The 24,927-nt window shown below is 41.5% G+C and overlaps 1 protein-coding gene and 1 pseudogene across 3 annotated transcripts in view; one reads left to right on the top strand and one right to left on the bottom strand.

The window, feature by feature from the left end:
- Positions 1 to 24,927, top strand: part of OXR1 (oxidation resistance 1) — a 485,930-nt gene that overhangs the window by 322,200 nt on the left and 138,803 nt on the right. The gene's annotated exons all lie outside the window — the stretch shown is intronic.
- On the bottom strand, positions 5,375 to 11,913 carry LOC133758157 (large ribosomal subunit protein eL33-like; annotated as a pseudogene).

The raw sequence follows: 24,927 nt of genomic DNA, 5'->3' as shown, positions 1-24,927 counted from the left end.
ATTATCAGACACCACTGTACCCAGGGATTTATTGATAATTCCCTGCCACAGGAGAGTTCTTACTCAGACTCAGGCCCCTTGACATGCTGTTGGACCTTTAGCTTCTCTTTTGCAAATCGTGTTTTTTTTAATTAATTTATTTATTTGAATGAGTTAAAGAGAGGCAGAGGCAGAGACAGAGAGAGAGAGAGAGAAGTCCTCTATCTGCTGGTTCCCTCCCCAAATGACTGCAACGGCCAGGGCTGGGCCAGGCTGAAGCCAGGAACCAGGAGTTTCTTCCGGGTCTTCCACGTGGGAGCAGACACCCAAGGACTTGAGCCATCTTCTGCTGCTTTCCCAGGTGCATTTGTAGGAAGCTGGATCAGAAGTGGAGCAGCCAGGACTCCAGCTGGTGCCCATATGGGACACCTGCACTGTAGGCAGCAGCCTAACCTGCTACATGACAGCACCACCCCACAAATTGTTTGTTAACTTCCACCTAATTTGTAACTCTCTCAAAACTTCCCCAACCTGGGCAGATTGTACAGTTCTTTAGCTCTGCATTCCGCATCTCAGTCTAGGCTTAGGCTCTCATCACACATTCAATTTTCAATACCTCAGGGCAGCATTGTGGTGCAGCTGGTTAAGCTACTGCCTACAACATCAGCATTCTATATGGGTGCAATGGAAGATCTCTCTCTCTCCTGGCACTGCACCACCCCCTTTCTCTCTATGTAACTCTCCCTTTCAAATAAATAAATTAATTAAAAAACAATTTAAATAACTAACTAATATACTTCTCAAAATGCTATCCACTCAGGATCTCTATTCTTACCTTCACAAAAGACTGGATGGAGATTTGAAATTATAATTTTTTTCTTTAGCATCTCCTGAATCAAATTATCCTACCCCCAACAACCTCAACAAGCATTCCATATTAAGTTTTTTTCAGAGGAATAGAATCAATAGGGTGTATAGATAAAGATACAAGGTAGAGATAAATATAATATAGACTATATATGTTGCATATTACATATTATGTATATTATATATACAATATATAATATCTATCTGTCCATCCATTTATCCCTTATAGATCTCTAGATATTTGAGGTCATAGATGAATAGATACATAGAAAGTGACATACAGATTTATTTTAAGAAACTGGCTTACATAATTGTGGGAGTTGGCAAGTTTGAAATCCACAGGACAGGTACACTGCTGGAAATTCAGGTAAAAATTGATGTTGTCTTAAGCTCAGATTCCACAGGGCAGGCAAGATAGGTGAGAAACCCAAGCCAAGGTGTCTCTGTTTCAGTCCTGAGGCCAAATTCCTTCTTCTTCAGGAAATCTCAGTCTTTCCAGGCCTTCCAGTGATTGGGTAACACCTGTTCACATTGTAGAGAGTAATCAGCTCTACTGAAAGTCCAATGATTTAAAAGTTAACCATATCTAAAAAACCTGCCATCGTAGCAAAATCTATTTATTTTCATGTTACTTGAAAGGCAAAGAACAAGACATGAAGACAGAGATCTTCCATCTGCTGGTTCATTGCCCAAATGCCCACAACAGTCAGGGCTGGGCAATACCAAAGTTAGAAGCCTGGACCTCTGCACAGGGATCTTACATGAACTGTAGGAAATCACTACTTTTAAGATTTATTTTAATTATTTTAAATATAGAGTTATAGAGAGAGGGAGAGGCAGAGAGAGAAATCTCCCATCCCCTGGTTCACTCCCCAAATGGCCCAACAGCAGGAGCTGGGCCGATCTGAAACCAGGAGACAAGAGCTTTTTCCAGCCTCCCACATAGGTACAGGGCCCCAAGCACTTGGGCCATATTCTGCTGCTTTCCCAGATGCATCAGCAGGGAGCTGGATTGGAAATAGAGGAGCCAAGACTCTAACCGGCGCCCATATTGGATGCTGACATCACAGGTGGCGACTTTATCCATTAACACTACAATACCAGCACCAGGAACTCATGTTTTTGAGCCACCATCTGCTGCCTCCCAGAGTGTGCATTATCAGGAAGATGGATCATAAGTGGAGAAACCAGGACCTGAACCAAGTACCCTGATATGCAATGTGAGTGACAACCACTGTGCCAAAAACCTGCCACCATAGCAACATCTAGACTGGTGTTTTACCAAACAACTGGGCATTAAAACCCAGACAAGTTGACAGAATTAACTGTCACAATCCAGATATTCAAGTTTTCACTATGGGCCAGGCACAGCCATGATCCACCCCCTCAGTATGCTTAGAGATTACTTGAAAAGCCTGTGCTTCTTTAAGATGGTCCATACTCAGAAAAATTCACTTAGTGATTAAGTTCCTCATGCCCTGTGTGCAATACCATCAGATTTACAGATCTGAGATGAGGCCTCCTCTAACGGCAGCTTTGGAACCATTGTGTCAGGGATAAGAGAGCTCCACCGCCCTGGAGAGAATCTGGACATGTTATCAGTTAGGAGGAAAACAAGAAGCATTTATGTTTGTTGTACATCTCTATAGATGTAATGGTGGTGGGTGCATAGTATACAATGCACAGTCCTGAGTCAGAAATCCCAGTGCTGGATAAAAAAACAAAAGACCAGTGCTGCTAGCATTGGACAAAAACTATACAGTGTTGGCCAAAACCTTCCTGTTTTCTTTTTCATTGTATACAATATAAGAATAATATATTTTTTTCATAACTTTAATGGTGGTCCTATGAGGGAAAAAATATAAGTTGTCCAGCAGGATGTTTTTCTTTAAATAGTATTGTTCTTTTTAGTCAAAACTCTCTAAATCACAAGAAATTAAACCTAACCCAATAAAACCCTAAAAAGATACAGATGTTAACGATCAGGCAAGCAGCTGCATAGACATCCGCAGGCCAGTACTCCCAGCCATGGGACTCAGTCGTGAAAGTCAGGAGCCAAACTTGGATCATTTTCCTGCTTCCCCAAGGTCTTTGCCGTCTACATTTCTCCATCTAGTGACTTGTTTCTCTCCTGATCTGTTAGCTCACAGACGACTTTTACTCTTATACCTCAGTCTGCCTCCAATTCTGCATGGTTTCGAGTTCTGGAATCTACCTCTTGATTTCAATTTTAGAGAGTTATCTCACTGACCAGAATATCTGCCCATAGAAGAGCAGCCATTGAGTCAAAGTCAGGTGATCCCATCATCTAGTCAGCTCTGAGGGAAGAGTCATGGAGAACCGTGTTCCAGCATGAGCTCACGTCTCAACAAAGGAGCTGTGTAGGCTGGAGGGATATTCATGGACATGTCTATCATCTGTAGCTGCAGTGGAATCAGATCACCTAGAACTTCTCCAGGGGCATTAGAATCTAACTCCATATAAAATATAGAACATGTTTGTCACTCAACCTCATAACAAGTAATCTACTAAACTATAGAGCTTTATATTAAAAGCACAACTAAAAAGCAGAGAAACTCTACAAGGAAACAAAAACACTCTGGAATCCCCTATCCATAACCCATTTACCACTCAGTTTTTACAATTATCTTCAAGGCAAATTGGTGTCCAGATATCTACATACATACTTTTGTGCTTCCTTAAAGTATACTTTAATAATGAAATATGAACTTTTAAGTAGACAGTGATCTTGAGTGCAAGTCTTTTTTTTTAAAGATTTATTTATTTATTTGAAAGTCAGAGTTACAGAGAGAGAGAGAGAGAGAGAGGTCTTCCATCCAATGGTTCACTCCCCAATTGGCCACAACAGACAGAGCTGCGCTGATCTGAAACCAGGAGCCAGGAGCTTCTTCCAGGTCTCCCACACGGGTGCATGGCCCCAAGGACTTGGGCCATCTTCTACTGCTTTCCCAGGCCATAGCAGAGAGCTGGATTGGAAGTGGAGCTCAGAAGTGGAGTAGCCAGGTCTCGAACCAGCACCCATATGGGATGCAGGCACTTCAGGCCAGGATGTTAACCTACTGTTCCACAGCGCTGGCCCCTCAAGTCTTTTCTTAAAAAAGGCAACTATAAATGTTCTGAAAATCTTGCTCATCAAAATGTATCCATTTGTGAATCTGATGAAGCAATTAGACAAGGATAGTCCACTGAAATTTAATTAAAATTAAGTATTTTATTAAAAAATATTTGTACTTTAATAGGCTAAAGAATTTCTGTATACCTTGTATATATTCAAAGCTATAAATAACAGGTGTGAATGATTTAATGACTTTTTCAGTCATGGACTTGACAATATATGTTTTTGAACCCTTCCATGTTGACTTTAAGAATTATCTACGGCCGGCGCCTCGGCTCAATAGGCTAATCCTCCGCCTTGCGGCGCCAGCACACCGGGTTCTAGTCCCGGTCAGGGCACCAATTCTGTCCTGGTTGCCCCTCTTCCAGGCCAGCTCTCTGATGTGGCCAGGGAGTGCAGTGGAGGATGGCCCAAGTCCTTGGGCTCTGCACCCCATGGGAGACTAGGATAAACACCTGGCTCCTGCCTTCAGATCAGCGCAGCGCGCCGGCCGTGGCGGCCATTGGAGGGTGAACCAACAGCAAAAAGGAAGACCTTTCTCTCTCTCTCACTGTCCACTCTGCCTGTCAAAAAAAAAAAAAAAAGAATTATCTACATGTAAACTGGTACTTCATATGATGATATGATCATTGATCATTTAAATTGAGTATTGCTATTCTTCGTCTGTAGATGGTACTTATTAGTTATTTGAGTTCATTCGGCATTTGATTTAGTTTGTCTTTTTACATCATATTGCTAAGCTACATCAAAAAGTGATCCTACTAAGGCTAATTTAATACTTTTGCCTAACACTCATATAACTGATTAGTTTTTTAAGTGTTTATTTATTTTCATCTACTTGAAAGGCAGAGTGCTAGGGGGTGGAGTGGTATCTTCTATGCTCTGGTTTACTTTCCACATGGCTACAACAGCCAGGGCTAGGTCAAGCCAATGCCTGAAGCCCAGAACTCCATCTGGGTGTCCCCTGTGAGTGACAGGGGCCTAAGAACTTGAGCCATCACATTCTGCCTCCCTGGATGCATTAGTAGGAAGCTGGATAAGAAGTGGAGTAGTCTTGGCACAGCCTGTTAAATTGTCTCATGCAATGCTGAAATCCTGTATCAGAGTTCCAGTTTGAGTCCTGGATGCTCTGCTTCCAATCCAGGTTCCTGCTGATGATTCTGAGAAGCTACAAGAAGACAGCCCAGGTATTTGGGACCCTGTGACCCACGTGGGAGACCAGGATGGAGTTCCTGTTCTTAGCTTCTGCCTGGACCACCCTGGGCTGTTGTGGCCATGTGGGGACTAAACTAGTAAATGGAAGTTTTCTGTGTGTGTCTGTGTATCTGTCATTCTACATCCATATATTTACAAGAGAACAAATACATTTTTATTTATTCACTTTTTAGTAGTTTAAATCCTTGGAGGATACAGCATCATACAGCTTCTGTATCCAGTGGCCTTTGCAGGAGGATTGCTTTGAAATTTGGCATCAACCAGGCCACTGTCTCCTTAAGCACTAGTAACCTTTCTCCAGATTACTCTGGTTTTGTTAGATTTGCTGCCAGGAGTGTGTTGTTCTTTGCTTTGTACACATAAGCACATCTCTTGCTCAAGTAGAATTCAGTTTCATCTTGAGCATAAATACCTTCAATTTTAAGAAGCACTGTGGGCTCCCTTTGGTTCCAGAGACCTTGCTTATAGCCAACAAAAATGGCCTCACACCATAGTCTTCTAGGCTTAGCTGCCTTCTAGAAGTCCTGTTCCCAGGAGGCCTCCACAGGTTCCAAAATGGTAGAAAGAGAAAGATGTGTGTGTGTGTGTATGTGTAAAGTTGAATAGCCATGACTTGAACTGACACTCTAATAGGTGGTGCTGGCTTCCCAAACCATGGTTTAGACAATGGTGTCATAATACCCACTCTATCAAATCAGTTTTAAAAACCGACATATTTAAACTCTGATCTTGTTTTTTTTCCTGCATGCTGTATCATCTGTCTGTAAGATCTGATGTGATTCATAGCCATGAACTGCTGAGTTACTTAAAAAACATAGGCTGTTAATAACCCAGAGCTAAAGACCAGGAAAATATGTCTATATAAAGATAAGGCCATTGCTATTCATGGAAAGAGAGTGTAAAACCTGTTCCCTGTCTTGGTACTCTTGGTACCATCTTTTTTTTTTTTTTTTTTGACAGGCAGAGTTAGACAGAGAGAGAGACAGAAAGGTCTTCCTTTTTTGTTGGTTCACCCCCTAAATGGCTGCTACGACCGGCGTGCTGTGGCCGGCGCACTGTGCTGATCCGAAGCCAGGAGCCAGGTGCTTCCTCCTGGTCTCCCATCTGGGTGCAGGGCCCAAGCACTTGGGCCATCCTCCACTGCCTTCCCGGGCCAGAGCAGAGAGCTGGACTGGAAGAGGAGCAACCGGGACAGAATCCAGCACCCCAACAGGGACTAGAATCCGGGGTGCCAGTGCCGCAGGCAGAGGATTAGCCAAGTGAGCCACGGCACCGGCCTTAGTACCATCTTTCAAAAGAACACAAAGTGTAATGCATTGGACAAACCTATAATTTATGTGAATTTTATAACCAACACTATCTTTTAGATGTCACTATCATATATTCCCTTTTATGTATAATATCATTGATACCCTTTCAATAAGATAAGATATTGGATATAGCTTTAAAAATTCTATGGGTATTTTATTAAGACTGCTTTTGAACTCATTCACTTGATTTATACGCACAAATGAGGAAAGTTTATGCAGTAACAAAATTCAGTTGCTTTACTAAAATTTTATGGTTTTAAGCTCGAAACAAAAAGGAAAGAGGAAGTGTTTTATTGATAAACTTTTCCGGTACATAGCTGCTTAACAAATGGCTGTACAGCTGTTTGCAGTAACACGGAAGACATGTCTAATTTTGATCATTGTTATATAAGCATTCCTTGTTTGTTCTTGTAGAGTTGTTTGCAAAAAGTTTATATAACCTGCCTGAAGGTCCTTCTTAAGAAAGCATTTCAGAAATGTCTTAAGCTGATGGTCTATGAGGGAAAGTTTGTGTATTTGTGTGGGTCTCGGCACATGAGAATGTGTGTGATTCATACATCTCTTTTTACAAAGGAATAGAGGGAGCACAGGAAGTTATTTAAACCAAGCAGAAAGTCACATCAGATTATAATCAGTGACTAGGTCAGACACTACATAATGCTCTCTTCAACTTAAGGTTTCTTGAAAGCTCACAAGTTGAAGGAGGTGAGATCCTGGGATTTTTAACTTGCAATGGGGCAAAGTTATTCTTTCATGCTAAAGAGATGTGAAGAAAAATTCTACTAGGAAAGACAAGCTTTTAAAAGAGTTGGCTGGGGGCTGGCGCTGTATTGCAGTGGGTTAAAGCCCTGGCCTGTGGCGCCAGCATCCCATTTGGGTGCCGGTTCTAGTCCCGGCTGCTCCTCTTCCGATCCAGCTCTCTGCTATGGCCTGGGACAGCAGTGGAGGACAGCCCAAGTTCTTGGGCCCCTGCAACCGTGTGGGAGGCCCAGAGGAAGCTCCTGGCTCCTGGCTTCCGATCAGCGCAGCTCCAGCCATTGGGGCCATCTGGGGAGTGAACCAGCAGATGGAGGACATCTCTCTCTGTCTCTACCTCTCTCTGTAACTCTGTCTTTCAAATAAGTAAAATGAATATAAAAAAAATAGTTGGCTGTATAATTTTCCAAAACAACAATATTTTACACTTAGAAATAAAATTTGTTAAAGGGAATAATTTATCAAAATTAAAACTATAGGAATTAAAACACAGTGTAAAGCATAGAGTTGTGTGGTCTCTTGCATGGCTGATCTTTTTAAGGTTTGTTTATTTATTCTAAAGGCAGAGTTACAGAGAGATAGAGGGAAGGAGGGAGGGGGAGAGAGAAAGAGAGAATGAGATATAGAGGGAGGGAGGGAAGGGGAAAGAGAGAGAGATTCCATCCTTTGGTTCCCTCCCTAAATGGCTGCAGAGTCCAGGGCTGGGCCAGGCTGAAGCCAAGATCCTGGGAAGTACAGCTGGATCTCCCGTGTGGGTGCAGGAGTCCAAGCACTTGCACCATCTTCTGCTACTTTCTCAGGTGCATTATCAGGGAGTTGGATTGAAAGTGAGGCAGCTAGGACTTGAACCATTGCTCACATGGAGTACTCATATGGGATGCTGTCATAGCAGGCAGTGGCTTAGCCCACTGCACCACAGTGCTGCCTCCTGGTTAGGTTTATGACTGAGGTCTATTTGCACCAATTAGAGTTATTCTTTCTTCTGCAACAAGACCCAATGCCCAGTGGCCTGCTTTGATTGAGACAAACGTTTTCTATAGGGAAGAAGCCTGGGGTGAAATAGGTAGTAGGGCTGGTGCCGCGGCTCAATAGGCTAATCCTCCGCCTGCAGCGCTGGCACACCGGGTTCTAGTCCCAGTCGGGGCGCTGGATTCTGTCCCGGTTGCCCCTCTTCCAGTCCAACTCTCTGCTGTGGCCCAGAAGTGCAGTGGAGGATGGCCCAAGTCCTTGGGCCCTGCACCCGCATGGGAGACCAGGAAAAGCACCTGGCTCCTGGCTTCAGATCAGCGCAGCGCGCCGGCCGCAGCAGCCATTGGAGGGTGAACCAACGGCAAAGGAAGACCTTTCTCCCTGTCTCTCTCTCTCACTGTCCACTCTGCCTGTCAAAAAAAAAAAAAAAAAAAAAAAAGAAAAAGAAAGAAAGAAAGAAATAGCTAGTAGTTAATATTGAGAAGAAAGGCATTGCTTAAAAAAACACTCAAATTGGATATCTACTGCTACTTAGGCTAAAACAACGTAAGCACTAACCTTCTGGAGTACAAATTATTTATCTGTTTCTCCATCGAGAGTATCTGATACAAGAAGACAGTCCTGCTGTTTTATTAGGTGTGATTACAACCCATTCTTGTCCCATTAAGCCATGATATCTGTCTCTTTAGATGAGAACTATGTTAAGGAATTTTCCAATAAAGATGCACAGCAGGTTATGCTGCTGCTCAAGATGCCTACATCCTCAGTACTATGCTTCCAGTCCGGCTTCCCGCTAATGTACCTGGGAGCAACCGATGATGGAAGCAAGTACTGAGGTCATTGTCATCCACCAGTGAGGGAGACTAGATGAACTTCCTGGCGCCTGACTTCAGCCTTGCCCAACAATGGCTATTGGCAGACATTTGGAAAGTGAACCAGAGGATGGAACATTCTTTCCTTCTGTCTGTTTCTCCTTCTCTCCGTCCCTTTGCTTTTCAAATCAAGAAACAAATACATGCTGCTCTATAAATATTTTGGAAGAAATTGAAGGAAAAAAAATTGTGGTTAAAAGCATGGACTTTGGCATCAGACCAGGGATAACTTGTCTAAGCCCCCACTTTTATTTTCCATAAAGTGGGAGTGATAATAGATTCTACCTGCTGTACAGCATGCAGTGTTTAGCAGTTGTATTAGTTTCCTATTGCAGTTGTAATGTATTACCAAAAAGTTAGTGGCTTAAAACACAAATTTGTTATCTTAAATTTCTAACAGTCCAAAGCCCAAAATACATGTCACAAGGCTAAAGTCAATGTGGCAGTAGAGCTGTGTTCCTTTCTGGAGAGATCCTGGGACTTTTAATTTACACTAGGGCAACATTATTCTTTTTTTTTCCTGAAAGACTTACAGAAAGAGGGTGAGGGGAGGACAGGGCAGGGGGGGGGGTCCTTTTATCTGCTGATTCACCTCTTAGATGATTTCTTCATTCATGCCCACCAACCAACTTCAAAGCCAGCAATGGCCAGTCAAGTTTTTCTCATAGTGTACCCGATCACACTGACTGTCCTGCCCTCCTCTTCCTTTTATAGGGACCCTTGGAATTACATTGCACCCACTGGAAAACCAGGGATAATTTCTTTTCTCATGGGCAACCTTAATTTCATCTGCAACCTTAATTTCCCCTTGCCAAGTAAAACACCATTAACCGATTCTAGGGATTAGGCCGAGGATACCTTTAGGAGTTATTCTGTCTACCATGTCAGAATACCTGCCACTAAGTAAACACTCAAGAAAAGTTAATTTTTGCTGTTCCTAACCAGAGGGTGAAAGAATCCTTTTCTGAATGCTTTTTGTTGTTTAGGTAAGAAGATACCAACGGACCGGTGTCCCAGAAACCAGACAAGCACAGGGCCTGAGCACATTGCATTTCAACACCTTGTACAAACAGTAGCTTTGGCACTTTGCCTGCTAAGCTGAAGAGCAAGCAGCAGGGTTGTTTCATCTGACCCAGATACACATGTTCTTAAACTTTTTTTGTTCTCTCTTTACACCTTTTCCCCTTTTTTAAGAGTATATTTTACTGCTATGGTTTATGTTCAGCTGACTCCTCAAAAGCAGGACTTGATTGGCACCCTTTCTGTCAAGCTTTAAGCACCACGTGTCCAGCTTTGAGCTAGGTACGTGCCCCCTGATTTTCCATGTGTCTCTGGAAACATCTCCAGCCTTCTAATGGCTGTTTTTGACTCAAGCCGTCCCTTCCTCTCTGCGGTTGCCAGGACAGCAGCACTCTTTCTGCCATGCTTATGTGAACATTCGGAGTCACCTGCCCTTTCGTACTCCCTGTTACTCTTGCAAGTTCTCTCAAGTAGTCATGCTCCTCGTTCTATTCAAGTTCAAGTTTTCTGTGCCCTTGTCTGGACCACAAGCATAGCCTCCCAGCTGTCTCCTGCTTTCCTTCCTTGACTGAGCCCAGGAAAGCTCTGGTCTCCGCTTTCCATTTATTCTGCCTTACATCAGTCCTTGTAAATCAGTCCTTGTCAGCCTGCTGAAGGATTCAGGGAACTATTTTTAAGCAGCCACCATATGCCAGACACTGTGCTTAGACATTTGGCATATGGTATCTCATTTAATCCTAACCGAATGCCCTGGCAGGTAGATATTATTTCTCCTTTTTCTCTGGTGAGGCAACTGGGGCATACAGAGCTTTTATATAACTCAGCCAAAGCTGAATGGTAAGTGGCAAACTGAGATTCAGTCTCAGATGTATCTGATTCCAAAGTCCCTCATGTTACACTCCTTTAGGGCCCCATTGCCTGGACTTGTTTTTAAGGCGCCCACTTTATCAAGGCTTGTCTGAATTCATGTGCCTGTCTTCCAGTGACTTACTGTTTGGTCAGTAGTCATTTCTGTTAGCAGCTGAGAACTGCGATATGTCCTATTTCATATCACATATTTGTACCTGTCAAACACCTCCCTCTGAGGTGGTTTGCTGATTAATCCAGGTACATTCCTCATATTGAAGAGAAAAGGAGGGGCAGCAAGGGAAGCAGGTGTGGGTGGCGCTGAGCCACCGTAAATTGCAGTGCTTGTGGAAGTAAATGATTCTGAGAGATCAGGTTCTTTTGCCACTAGAGATCAACTCTGAGTGCCCAGTGACAAGCCAAAACATGCTTTGCTTCTTTGACACCCACAAAGGAAACAGAAACCAGTTTAGCAACTTTGTAAGTGGGTGCAGAGGGATTCCTATAACTAAAGCTTCCCATTGTGCCTTCCTGGGCATGTTAGATTTGGAATGCTGATGGGTTTATACTGTCTTATACTGAACTTTTAGTGGTAATATCATGAATTCAGTTCCAGCTCATTTAGTTCATTCAGGGCACTTTTTCAGTATTCCTAGAGTTTTTATATTTTTTTTGAGAAGCTGAAAGACAAGAGAGAAGGAAACAGATTCAGAGAGAAAGAGAACTCCTACCCAAAGTTCATGCTCCAAATGCCCACAGTGGCTGGGGCTAGAATAGGGCTGGAAGAAGCACCTGGGAATGTAATTCAGATCTCCTGTGTGAGTGGCAGGAATCCATGTACTTGAGGCATCACCCTGCCTCACAGGGTCTGCTGTGATAGGGGATTGAGTCAGGAACCAGAGAAGAGAATGAAACTTACCACTCCTATGTGGTACATGGGCATCTTAGCTGTGAGATTAAATGTCTACCCCTAGCATTCTCAATTTGGTACTACTCAAAGGTGACATAAATTATAAAGTTCACTTTACATAATGGACTTTGTCCTGTCCCTCCATCACTCCCACCTTATCCTGAGTAAGAAATAACCCTTACATTGAGTATTAAATATTCTGTCTGGAGTCATTATTGTGTCAATAGACAAAATTGGAAGGCATATGATAGATTACACTAAAGTTTTATATCAATATGGAACGTACTAAAGCGGAAAGCTTCACTGTGGTTATGTAGATGAATATTCATATTCATAGAAATTATGCACCTAAGTGTTTAAGGATAAAGTGCCATGATGCAAGTAATTTGCCCTAAAATGGTCCAACATACATGGTTTCAATATATACATTTTGTATGTGTGACAGAAGGAGCCAGTGGGTTAAAGTACTAATAGTTTAATTGAGCTAAAGAGTAAACATGAAGGAGTCTTCAAAAGGATCATGGATAATGTGAACTATGAAAAAATGACCTGGATTTCACAATTTGTGCACTAAAATAACAGCTTTTAAATTAATTCTCCATGAACCTTCAAAGTGCATTCTTTCTAAGCAGTATCAGTTCTAATTTATGGGCAGATGATACTCAAATTTGAATTTCTATCTGAGGCCGGCACCGCGGCTCACTAGGCTAATCCTCCGCCTGCGGCACTGGCACCCCGGGTTCTAGTCCCAGTTGGGGTGCCGGATTCTGTCCTGGTTGCTCCTCTTCCAGTCCAGCTCTCTGCTATGGCCCGGGAAGGCAGTGGAGGATGGCCCAAGTCCTTGGGCCCTGCACCCTCATGGGAGACCAGGAGGAAGCACCTGGCTCCAGGCTTCGGATTGGTGCAGTGGGCCAGCCATGGCGGCCATTGGGGGGTAAACCAATGGAAAAGGAAGACCTTTCTCTGTCTCTCTCTCTCACTGTCTAACTCTGCCTGTCAAAAAAAATTTTTTCTATCTGAGATCAGCAGAAACTCTACACCCGTGGGTCTTATTGTTTCCTAGAAATATTCACAGGATATTTCACAGGTATTCAAACTGCAGCCTCTCTTAAATTGATATTATAATTTCCCCTTTTTAAAAAAAAATTATTTGAGGGAGGGAGGGAGGGAAGGAGAGAAGAGGGAGGGAAAGAAAATGAGAGAGAGGAATCTATTATTTATTGGTCCCTGCCCTAAATGCCCTCAATGTCTTGAGCTGGGCCAGGGCCAGAGCCAGAACCAGGTCCCAGAATCCAGGTCTCCTGTGTGGGTGGTAGGATCCCAATAACTTGAGCAGTCACTGAAACCTCCCAGGATGTACTTTAGTGGAAGATGTGGGGCTCTTAACTGACATTTAAGCACTGGGCCAAATGCCCACCCCATTGCTTTTAAATAGGTGTTTCCTTCAGTGTTCTCTAGTACAAGATTATTATCCCACCTGAGCTCCTAACAAAACCATTGCAATAAGTCATGGAATCCTAACTCTTCTACCCTCTAAAGACATTCCAAATGATCTGCCTCTTTTGATTCCTAATACCATTATTTAGCCTCATGTATCACGTGGGTTATAATCACCACCTGCTAAGTGGTGTCCTTCAATCAGAATATTATCCCCACCCATTTCCTTCTGTTTCCAGAAGTGTGGCTACTTTCTAGAGTTCCAGTCTGACCTTGTCAATGCTCTACTTAAAAGACTAAGTGTCTACCTATTGCCCTCAGATTAAAATCCAAATCCTCAAAATAATTCATAAGGCACATGAAGGCCCAGGTTACCTATTTTTTGATTCTCACCTCTCTCTTCTCTCTCTCTACCCTATCTGTCTTATCCTTTCTCATACCCTGCTATAGTCACACTGAACATTCTTTGGTTGTAGTTTGTCTGACCTCTACATCTTTGCTCATGCTAGTCTCCATGCTTTGAGAACTTTTCTCTCTCTAGCTTCCAACTGCTTTTTCAGCAAATCGCCATGTTTATCTGATGTATTTTTCCTTTTAAACCTATATAGATGATATTCTTCTTAGCAACATTCATGACATCCTATGTCTGAGCTAACCAATAATTAGAAGCAAATTTAAGATAAAATAATACATTTGTGAACTAACACAATGCATGCATACGTTTATTCAGCCCATAAGGCTTCCCAAAAATATTTAATGAACACCTGTTATATGTCCAGCAACTGCTAGTTAGCTCTTTAAACAGATATTTGTTGATTTCCTACAATAAATGCAGGAACTTTTGAATGCTGAGATTACAGGAATGGACCTCTTTAGAACTTAATTGTAGTGGGTATAAGTAAGCACCAACATAGAAATGTTTAATATCAGTTAGTGATAAGTGTCAAAAAGAAAAACACAAAAGAGTATGCTATCTTAGATATGGTAGTCCAGAAGACCTTCCCAAGGAAGAGGTATATGACCAGGAACCTAAATAAAACAGAGAGAAAGAGCAAGCCAGTAGATTCTGGTAGAACATTCTGAGTAGGGGAGAGTTACATGGGCAAAGACTACAGCTTGGTGTTTTCAGAGAAACATAAAGAGGTTCTCTTTGTGTGTTAAACTCCATGAGCAAGAGAGTATTGATAGAAAGAAGTCTGAGGGCCAAAACCTCAAATTAGAAATTAGCAGAGAGTCTGCTTTGTTAAATCAAATCTAGTCAGGATACCAGTTTCAATTATGCTTATTATTTTGTACCTGAACACAAACTAGACTGCATTTTTGTGGAGGAAGAAGGCCACCGAAAGGAGAGCAACGCTAACTGAAAGTTGCTATTCTAAGGATTCATGATTCAGAACTGGATGAACCCTGGAGAACTAGAAGGGTGACCTCAGAAGGGCAGCAGCAGGAAGATCAAAGTGTAAACCAGCAGTGCTGATCAGATAGCCTTGACATGTCATCTGTTCCCTCTGCCCTTCCCAACCACATTCATTCTTGACTGTTCCAACATCTTGATTCCTTTTCAGCTATTAAGTGATGATGGAGAGTGCTTTTGCCTTTCAACTACAGCAGAGACTTGCCAGGAAGTAAAATATGATATTTTAAAAATTAAATAATAAATATTGGGGCCAGTGTTGTGGCATAGTGGGTTAAGCTGCTATCTGCAGTGCCAGCATCCTGTAAGAGTTCAGGCTCTTCAAGTTCGGGCTGCCCCACTTCCCATTCACTTCCCTTCTAATGTGCCTGGGAAAGCTGTGGAGGATGAACCAAGTGCTTGGGCCTCTGCACCCACGTGGGAAACCCAGATGAAGCTCCTAGCTCTTGACTCTTGGCTTTGGCCTAGCCCAGCACTGGCTGTTGCGGCCTTGTGGGGAGTGAACCAACAGATGAAAGATCTGTCTTTCATCTCTGTCTCTCCACCTCTCTCTAATTCTGACTTTCAAATAAACAGATAAATCTTTTTAAAAAAGTAATAATAACAAATCCCAGGGTTTTTTTCATCTATTGCCAACTAGATAGATATACCTGTGTGGAGTGAAAGTATTTAAAAGCAATAAACTAAAGTTCTTTCTATCTTTCAAGAGAACTGTCTTGTTTCAAGGGTTAACCTTTATGACTGAAAGACCTTTACTGTTTTCCAAAATTATATCAGTCTGTATTAGTTCATTATTTTTCCCCTTCATTTTCTTCTGTTTGTTCTTTGTTTTTCCTCTTCTTGATCTATATAATATTTTCTAAGAAATTTCTATTTATTTATGTAAGAGAACAGATTTCATGTGTTTCATATATACAGTTTTTTTTAAAAAAAAAAGATTTATTTATTTATTTGAAAGTTAGAGTTACACAGAGAGAGGAGAGGCAGAGAGAGAGAGAGAGGGAGAGGTCTTCCATCCACTGGTTCACTCCCCAGATGGCCACAATAGCTAGAGGTGCGCTGGCCAGGAGCCAGGAGCTTCTTCCGGGTCTCCTATGCAGGTGCAGGAGCCCAAGGCCTTGGGCCATCTTCTACTGCTTTACCATACCACAGCAGAGAGCGAGACTAGAACCAGCGCCCATATGGGATGCCGGTGCCTCAGGCCAGGACTTTAACCTGCTGTTCCACAGCGCCGGCCCCTCATATATACAGTTTTAAGAACATACTAATACTTCCCACACTACTCCTCCTTCTCTTACTCACACCCTCACTCACTCTTCGTTTCTTATTTTCCTTTTAATTTTTGCAATGACATACTTTCTTTTAAAAAAAAAAAAGACTTATTTATTTGAAAGTGTTACAGAAAAAGGTAGAGACAGAGAGAGAGGTCTTCCATTTGCTGGTTCACTCCCCAGATGGCCACAATAGCTGGAGCTGCACTGATCTGAAGCCAGGAGCCAGGAGCTTCTTCCAGGGCTTTAACCCACTGTGCCACTGTGCTGGCTCCGCAATGACATACTTTCAATTTATTTTATAATCATAAGCTTAAGCCATCACTAAATAAAGAATTCAATAAGTAGTAAGTAGAAAAACCACTATTCCTCAAGAGTATATACAAGGGCTAATAACAAGAATCAAGTCTCAAATGTCGGTACACTCATATACATTAAATTATTTTGTACTCCTGGTTATCACATATCAGGGAGAACATGATTTACTTTTAGAACTGGCTTATTTCACTAAGCTAATGGTCTCCAATTGCATCCATTTTATTGAGAAAGACAGAATTTCATTCTTTTGTATGACTGAGTAGAATTCCATTGTGTGTGTGTGTGTATCACATTTCTGTATCCAGTTATTAGTTGATGTATACCTGTGTTGATTCCATATCTTAGTTACTGTGAATTGAGCTGTTATGAACATGAGGATACAGATCAATCTTTCATGTTCTGAATTCATTTCCATTGGGTAAATCCACAGGAATGGAGTGGCTGGGTTATATGGAAGACCTATTTTAGATTTCTGAGCACTCTCCATACTATCTTCCATAATGGTTGTAGTAGTGTTTGTTCCCACCATCAGTATTTTAGAATACCTTTTTCTCCTTATCCTCTTCAGTATTTGTTATTTTTTAAATTTTTACCTAGAAACCTTTTATTTAAGGTATATAAACTTCATGCATTTCATATGTACAAATTTAGGAACATATTTGGAGTGAAGTAAAAACTCATTGTGGGTTTTATTTAATTTTTCTGATGACTAGTGATTCTTATCATCTTTTCATGTATTTGTTGGCCATTTGTATTTAATACTTTGAAAAATGTCTGTTCATATCCTTAGCCCATTTCTTAGCTGAATTGTTGATTTTGTTGTTGTTGATTTTCTTGATCTCCTTATATATTCTGGATATTAATCCTTTATCAGATATATAGTTTCAAATATTTTCTCCCATTCTGTCAGTTGCCTCTTTGTTGATCATTTCCTTGGCTGTGCAGAACCTTCTTAGCTAGATATAATCCCATTTATCTGTTTTTGCTTTTATTGACTGTGCTTCTGCTGTCTTATCCAGGAATTATTTGCCTATGTTAGTGTTTTGCAGCGTTTCCCCCTATATTTTCCCTAGTAAATTGATGATTTCAGATCTTATGGTTATATCCCTGATTCATTACAAGTTGGGTGTAAAGTAGGGGTCTTGTTTCATACCTCTGCATGAGGAGATCCAATTTTCCCAACATTGTTTGTTGAAGAGACTGTCTTTTATCCAGGGAGAGATTTTACCTTATTTATCAAAGATTGGTTATAGAAGCATAGATTAATTTCTTGGGTCTCCAGTTTGTTCCATTGGTCCACATGACTATTTTTGTGCCAGTACCACACTGTTTTGATTATAACTGCCTTGTAAATCTTAAATATTTTTTGACAGGCAGAGTGGACAGTGAGAGAGAGAGACAGAGAGAAAGGTCTTCCTTTTCCTTTTTAATTTTTTTTTAAATTTTTGTTTTGCCTTGTAAATCTTGAAATCTGACATTGTGATGCCTCCAGCTCTGTTTTTATTGTTTGATGGTTTTAGTTATTAAGGGTCTCTGGTGTTTCCAATTAAAATATGGGATCATTTTTTCTAGACATGAGAAGAATGCCCTTGGTATTTTGACTGGGATTACACTGAATCAGTAAATTGCTTTGGGTAGTATTGACATTTTAGGAATATTAATTCTTCAAATCCATGAACATAGAATTATTTTCCATTTTTGTGACTTCTTTTTCTTTCCTTGGTGTATTATAATTTTCACTATATAGATCTTTCATGTCCTTGAGTATGATTATCCCAAGGTATATGAATTTTTGGGTAGCAATTGTGAATGGTACTGATCTTACAAACTCTTTCTCAGCCATGGCATTGTTTTTGTATACAAATGCTAGTCATTTCTGTGCATTGGTTTTATGTTTTGCAACTTTGCCAAACTCACTTATGAGGCATTTGGTTCCTCTGCATACAGGATCATATCATCTATAAACAGGGATAGTTTGACTTCCTTTCACATTTGTATCCATTTGCTTTGTTTTTGTTACCTAATGGCTTTTGTTAAAACTTCCAGAACTATATTGAATAGTAATGTAGCCAAGTGGTCATCTTTGACTAGTTCTGGATCTTAGTGGAAATGCTTGCAGCTTTTCCCCATTCAGTATGATGCTGGTGGAGGTCTGTCATCTATTGCCTTGATTGTGTTGTGGTATGTTCCTTCTATACCCAATTTAATCAAGATTTTTTATAACAAAAGGATGTTGGATTTTACCACATGCTTTCTCTGCATCTGTTGAAACAATCATATGACTGTTATTCTTCAATTTGTTAATGTGATGTATCATTTTTGTTTATTTGCACATATTGAATCATCTCTGCATCCCAGGGATAAATCCCACTACTCTGGGTAGATGATCTTTTTGATATGTTGTTGGATTTGATTATCTAGCCTTTTGTTGAGGATCTTGCATCTATGTTCATGAGGGATATTGGTCTTTTTTTAAAAGATTTTTATTTATTTATTTGAGAGGTAGAGTTACAGACAGTGAGAGGGAGAGACAGAGAGAAAGGTCTTCCTTCCGTTGGTTCACTCTCCAGATGGCCGCAATGGCCTAGCTAGAGCTGCGCTGATATGAAGCCAGGATCCAGGAGCTTCTTCTGGATCTCCCATGTAGGTGCAGGGGCCCAAGGACTTGGGCAATCTTCTGCTTTCCCAGGCCACAGCAGAGAGCTGGATTGGAAGAAGAGCAACCGGGACTAGAACCAGCGTCCATATGGGATGCTGGCACCGCAGGTGGAAGATTAACCTACTGCACCACAGCACCGGCTCCAAGGGATATTGGTCTTTAGTTTTCTTTCTTTGTTGTATCTTTTCTTGTTTGGCAATTAAGGTGATTCTGGTCTCATAGAAGGAGTTTGAGAGAATTCATTCCCTTTCAATTCTTTTAAATATTTTAAGAAGAATAGGAATTAGTTCTTCTTTAAAAATTAGGTAGACAAGAGCTGAATTCTTTATTTAGAGGATAGTTAAGCTTGTGATTACAAAGTAAATCGAAAGTATGCGACTGCAAAAATTAAAAGAATAAGAAGGGGGAGGGAGGGCGGAAGTGAGGGATGGTGCATGAAATTTGTTCCCTTTATATAATTTTTTTTAAAGATTTATTTATTTGACGGTTGCCCCTCTTCTAGGCCAGCTCTCTGGTGTGGCCAGGGAGTGCAGTGGAGGATGGCCCAAGTCCTTGGGCCCTGCACCCCATGGGAGACCAGGAGAAGCACCTGGCTCCTGCCATCGGATCAGCGCGGTGCGCCGGCCGCAGCGCGCCAACCGCGGCGGCCATTGGAGGGTGAACCAACGGCAAAAGGAAGACCTTTCTCTCTGTCTCTCTCTCTCACTGTCCACTCTGCCTGTCAAAAAAAAAAAAAAAAAGATTTATTTATTTGAAAGTCAGTTACATAGAGAGAGAAGGAGAGCCAGAGAGGGAGAGAGAGATCTTCCATCTGCTGGTTCACTCCCCAGTTGGCCGCAACAGCCAGAGCTGTGCAGATCCAAAGCCAGGAGCCAGGAGCTTCTTCCAGGTCTCCCATGTGGGTGCAGGGCCCCAAGGATTTGGGCCATCTTCTATTGCTTTCCCAGACCATAGCCGAGAGCTGGATCAGAAGTGGTACAGCCGGGACTTGAACCGGCACCCATATGGGATGCTGGCACTGCAGGTGGCAGCTTTACCTGCTTCTCCACAGTGCTGCCCCACCATATAATCTTAAAGATTGACTCTCTTTTGTTGAAAAAAAAAACAATTTTCTGATAAGAACTCTCAAGTTACATGAGATAAGTGTAACTAAATAAATAACAGAAGAGAAACTAGATAAAAAAAGCATGAAGTGAAAATAGTCCATCTAATGTCTATAATTCACGTCCAGTGAAATTTTATAAAGTAAAAATTTTAAAGTATATATCAAGAAGCAGTCTCTGAAGCACCATTGATGTAAATATTTTAATCAGATGTTAACTTTACATAATGCTTCTAGGATTTAATGATCTTCATACCAATTGTGTAACCTGTTACATGGGTAAACACCATTCATTTTCCTCAAAGGATTTTTATTACAAGACCTTGAAATCAAGCTCAAAATTCATTTCTCCGTATAGCCTGAGGTTTTTCTTTATTTCATGTCCTTTTCTACATCTCCATTCTTCTGACGGTTTTGAATTTGGAAATCAAATAATAAAGAGATATTTGTTTTCTATTTTTTTAAAAAGATTTATTTATTTATTTATTTATTTGAAAGTCAGAGTTACACAGAGAGAGGAGAGGCAGAAAGGGAGAGAGAGGTCTTCCACCCAATGGTTCACTCCCCAATTGGCCGCAACTGTCAGAGCTGCACCAATCTGAAGCCAGGAGCCAGGAGCTTCTTCCTGGTCTCCCATGTGGGTGCAGGGTTCCATGGACTTGGGCCATCCTCCACTACTTTCCCAGGCCATAGCAGAGAGCTGAATCAGATGTGGAGCAGCTGGGTCTCGAACCGGCGTCCATATGGGATGCGGGCAGTTCAGGCCAAGGCATTAACCCAGTGCACCACTGCGCTGGCCCTGAAAACCTTTGTTTTCAAAAGTTCTTCCTAAAGCATTTCTATATTATCAAGCATGTTGTATTGTCATGGCTTGCCTTGACAGAGCAAGCAATAGATGAAATACCCACCCACTTTAATGGCTGTCGTCACAGTAATTATTTGAAAAGTCAGCATTTACTGAGTACTTCTTATATGCCAAGTACTGTTGTTAAGTACCCTATATGTGTTAAATGATTTAATCCTCACAACATGTAGGAGGTAAGAAACCTTAAAATCCTGGTTTCACAGGTGACAAAACTGAGAAGCGGGTGTGTTAAGTGGTTGACTTCAGTTCCTTGCCTGGAAAGTGGAGGAACAGAGATTTTAACTCCGATAGACTGTCTCCAGAGTCCTGTTTGTACTCTGCAGTATTTGCTCTCAGAAAAGCATTAGCCAGTAGAACTCAGGGAAAGCAGGACAAGTGGACTACTTAGTGCACAATGCTGAGAAACCTTACAGAAGGGGAGAAGTCGATGGAAAACGTGTTCTTTCACTAATGAGACATTCTTCCCTAGGGGAAAACATTGAACTTTAAGAGACTTTTTTCTGTGGTCAGAAAGTATGTTCAGAGGGAATGAAAGAAGAAAATAGGCAAACAGGTGACTGACTCCCCACTGTAACTCCTGTGTTTAGTGTAGGCTTATTTCAAACCAGTAAGTTTGCTCGGTAGGTAACATTAATTTTTATTATATGCTACCTGCTCTGATTTAGTGAAAGCTCTTTTATGTAAGCTAAACTTATAGGAATGTTGTTAGGTGCTTATTTTCCACGAAGCCCGGTACACATGATATGTCCTATAAATCTCAGTCACTGTAAGCAGTTCAAAATTTCTTTTAAGGATCACTCTTAAATACCCAATCTGGTTCCTCCAAGCCCCCAAAAAGCAGTTAAACCTTGATAAGTGAGCTCTCTTGTACAGAAAAGCTAAATGTTTTTCTCAAGTCAAGGGAGGGTTGTTTTCCTTTGAATCCTGAAGAGCTTTCAGAATTGACATTCTGTATCACTCATTGTCTGAGTCATGTTTGGTTACCTGTTGGGCTCTTTACCTGACACAGGTAAAGGTGTTCTTTTTTGGTCTTTTGTGGAATACATTTTGATAAGGGAACATAGCAGAAGATTTCACATCTCAGGTGAAGGCTATATTCATACCACTGTGATTCTCTATTAGCAAAGTAATTTTATAGTCCTACCTGCCAACAATTAATATCTACAATTAGGAAGGATCAGGACTCCAAATTTGCCTAAGTCTTAGAAATACTTTTCACTATAGTTTTTTCCTTTTACAAAATGTCTCTCCCCACCATCTTCAAAAATAAAAATGTACTTCAAACGTGTTCTAATTATGTAATCCAGATTTATCAATTTTTTAAGTAAATCAACAAACCTGAGCATGTAAACTCATGATAGGGGCAGTCATTTGGTGTAGAAGTTAAGACTGGCTGGCGCCGTGGCTTAACAGGCTAATCCTCCACCTTGCAGCACCGGTACACCGGGTTCTAGTCCCGGTCGGGGCGCCTGATTCTATCCCGGTTGCCCCTCTTCCAGGCCAGCTCTCTGCTGTGGCCCAGGAAGGCAGTGGAGGATGGCCCAAGTGCTTGGGCCCTGCACCCGCATGGGAGACCTGGAGAAGCACCTGGCTCCTGGCTTAGGATCAGCGAGATGTGCCAGCCACGGCAGCCATTGGAGGGTGAACCAACGGCAAAAAGGAAGACCTTTCTCTCTGTCTCTCTCTCTCTCTCTCACTGTCCACTCTGCCTGTCAAAAAATTTTAAAAAAAAATTAAAAAAAAAAAAAGAAGTTAAGACTGCTTGGGATGTCAGAGCACCTGGGTTCCAGTCTCAACTTTACTCACAATTCCAGCTACCTGCTAATACACACCCTCAGAGGCATCAGTGACTCCAGCACATTGGTCCCTGCCACCCATATGGGGACCCAGATTTATTTCTTGACTCCCTGCTTTGGCCTGGCCCGGCCTTGGCTATTACATTGATTTGAGGAATGAACTAGAACATGGGAGATCTTTGATGTTTGTGTTTCTGTCCCTTAGACTTTCAAAAAATAAAATAAAAAAAATCACATTATCATAAATTGATCAGTCTACATGGTATGTTATCAGATGTGATATAAGGAAAATAAATAAAGAACTGAACAAGAATAAAATAAACAGCTATACTGGAAAATAATCTCGAATAAAAACTAGAGGAGATATTAGAAGCAATGGTGTGGGGCTGGCACTGTGGCATAGCAGGTAAAGCCGCCGCCTGCAGTGCCAGCATCCCATATGGGGGCTGGTTTGAGTCCCAGCTGCTCCACTTCCATTACAGCTCTCTGCTATGGCCTGGGAAAGCAGTGGAGGATGGCCCAGATCCTTGGGCCCCTGCACCTGCATGGGAGAGCCAGAGGAAGTTCTGGCTCCTGGTTTTGGATCAGCGTAGCTCCGGCCATTGTTGCCAATTGGGGAGTGAGCCAGCGGATGGAAGACCAGCCTCTCTCTCTCGCTGCCGAGAGGAGACTTCTCTCTGTGTAACTCTGACTTTCAAATAAATAAAATAAATCTTTTAAAAAAACAAGCAATGGTGTTCCTGATCACAGCATTAAATATTTTAATTTACAGACTCTCAACAGCATACATCACAAAGTGATGGACAGTCAATATTTAGGCAATATTCATCAGCAACTATGTTCATTGGAGCCTAGTGGACAGTTCTAATATTAAAAGATGGTTTTGGTCTTACAAAATCTTGAAAAAACTAAAGTTAGTTGACAGGTGACTCGGGTCTAGTTCCTATCAAATTCTTAATGAGAGCAAATAAGAAAAAGCAAATGACAGAGTATTAGGAAATATGTATCTTGTGTAGCTATGGCACATATACAGATAAATAGATATAGATATTTACTTATAGATAGGTACGTGTCATATGACCAACTCACAGATGTGTTTGATATATGTGGGAGTGGGCAGAGTATAGCTCTCTTATTCATATTCAAGCACAGTGCAAATGTAGATGGTATTACCATCATGTGAGACATAAATAAGCAAAAATCCCTCCTTTGCATATTTTTCAGATGCTTGAAACCATATGTTTATATTTTGTTGGGAATATTGTTTTCTTCTTGCAACATGAAATGTTGCTTTAAAAAAGTCCATTCATTCTTGCTTTCTACCTGCTGCTGTTTTGTTTCCCAGGTGTGTATAATTTTACTGAATGATTTGAAGATGGGCATTATGATAGGAGAAGATTCCTCCTTCCTCTAATAGGGGAAAAGATAGAAAGAAACAATAAACCAAAGTGAACTATATCTTGACATTGCAGTTGGAAGTTATGGGGCAAAAACCCACCTTGGATTCTGACAATGGTTTAAATTACAAGATTTAAATATCTGTAAAGCTACAAAAAAACCACCTGGTCTGTGCTCAGTTTATTAAATCCATTGCCTGTTGGTGGTATCAGGACTATTTAATACAGATTTGGTGAAGGTAGCCATGGCATTTATTTACTTGATAATGAGAAACCATACAGAAGTTAAATATGATTGAGTTCTGTCGTCTCACTCCATGTTAGTCTTTACAGGGCCACCTTAGTAACATAGCATGCAGAGCCTGCTGGCACTGTTTCCAAAGTGCTCAGTGAGCCACGAGCAAATTTACAGTCACAGAGCAGGTATAGTGGGTTTCCTGGGTACAGAAACCTCTGAATCTTGCACGCCACCACCAGGGGTCAGGGTCTAGGCAGGAGGCGAGGGCACTCTCCCAGAAAGGAAGTGTTGTATTACCCTGCGGGGAGGGGCGGGGAGGGGGGTGAGGGGAGCACACAAACCCAAATTCCTGTCTCCTCTTCTGGAGAGCAGCATATTGCAGACTGAGCAGGGTTTGAAGGGAAGATCTCAGCAATGTTCTGCCCCCGTAAAGGTATGTGTAAGTGCTCTCAGCTTTAAACAAGTCATTTTTAAAAGCTAGATAAACCAGACTTTACAGGGCTTGCTTTGTTTTGTATTCTCAAAATCCAGATAAGCTATGTGGAACTAT

Source organism: Lepus europaeus, chromosome 4 (genome assembly GCF_033115175.1).
Source record: "Lepus europaeus isolate LE1 chromosome 4, mLepTim1.pri, whole genome shotgun sequence".
Lineage (NCBI taxonomy): Eukaryota > Metazoa > Chordata > Mammalia > Lagomorpha > Leporidae > Lepus > Lepus europaeus.
Note: the sequence above shows the minus strand (reverse complement) of the source record. Positions and strands in the feature narration are given on the sequence as shown.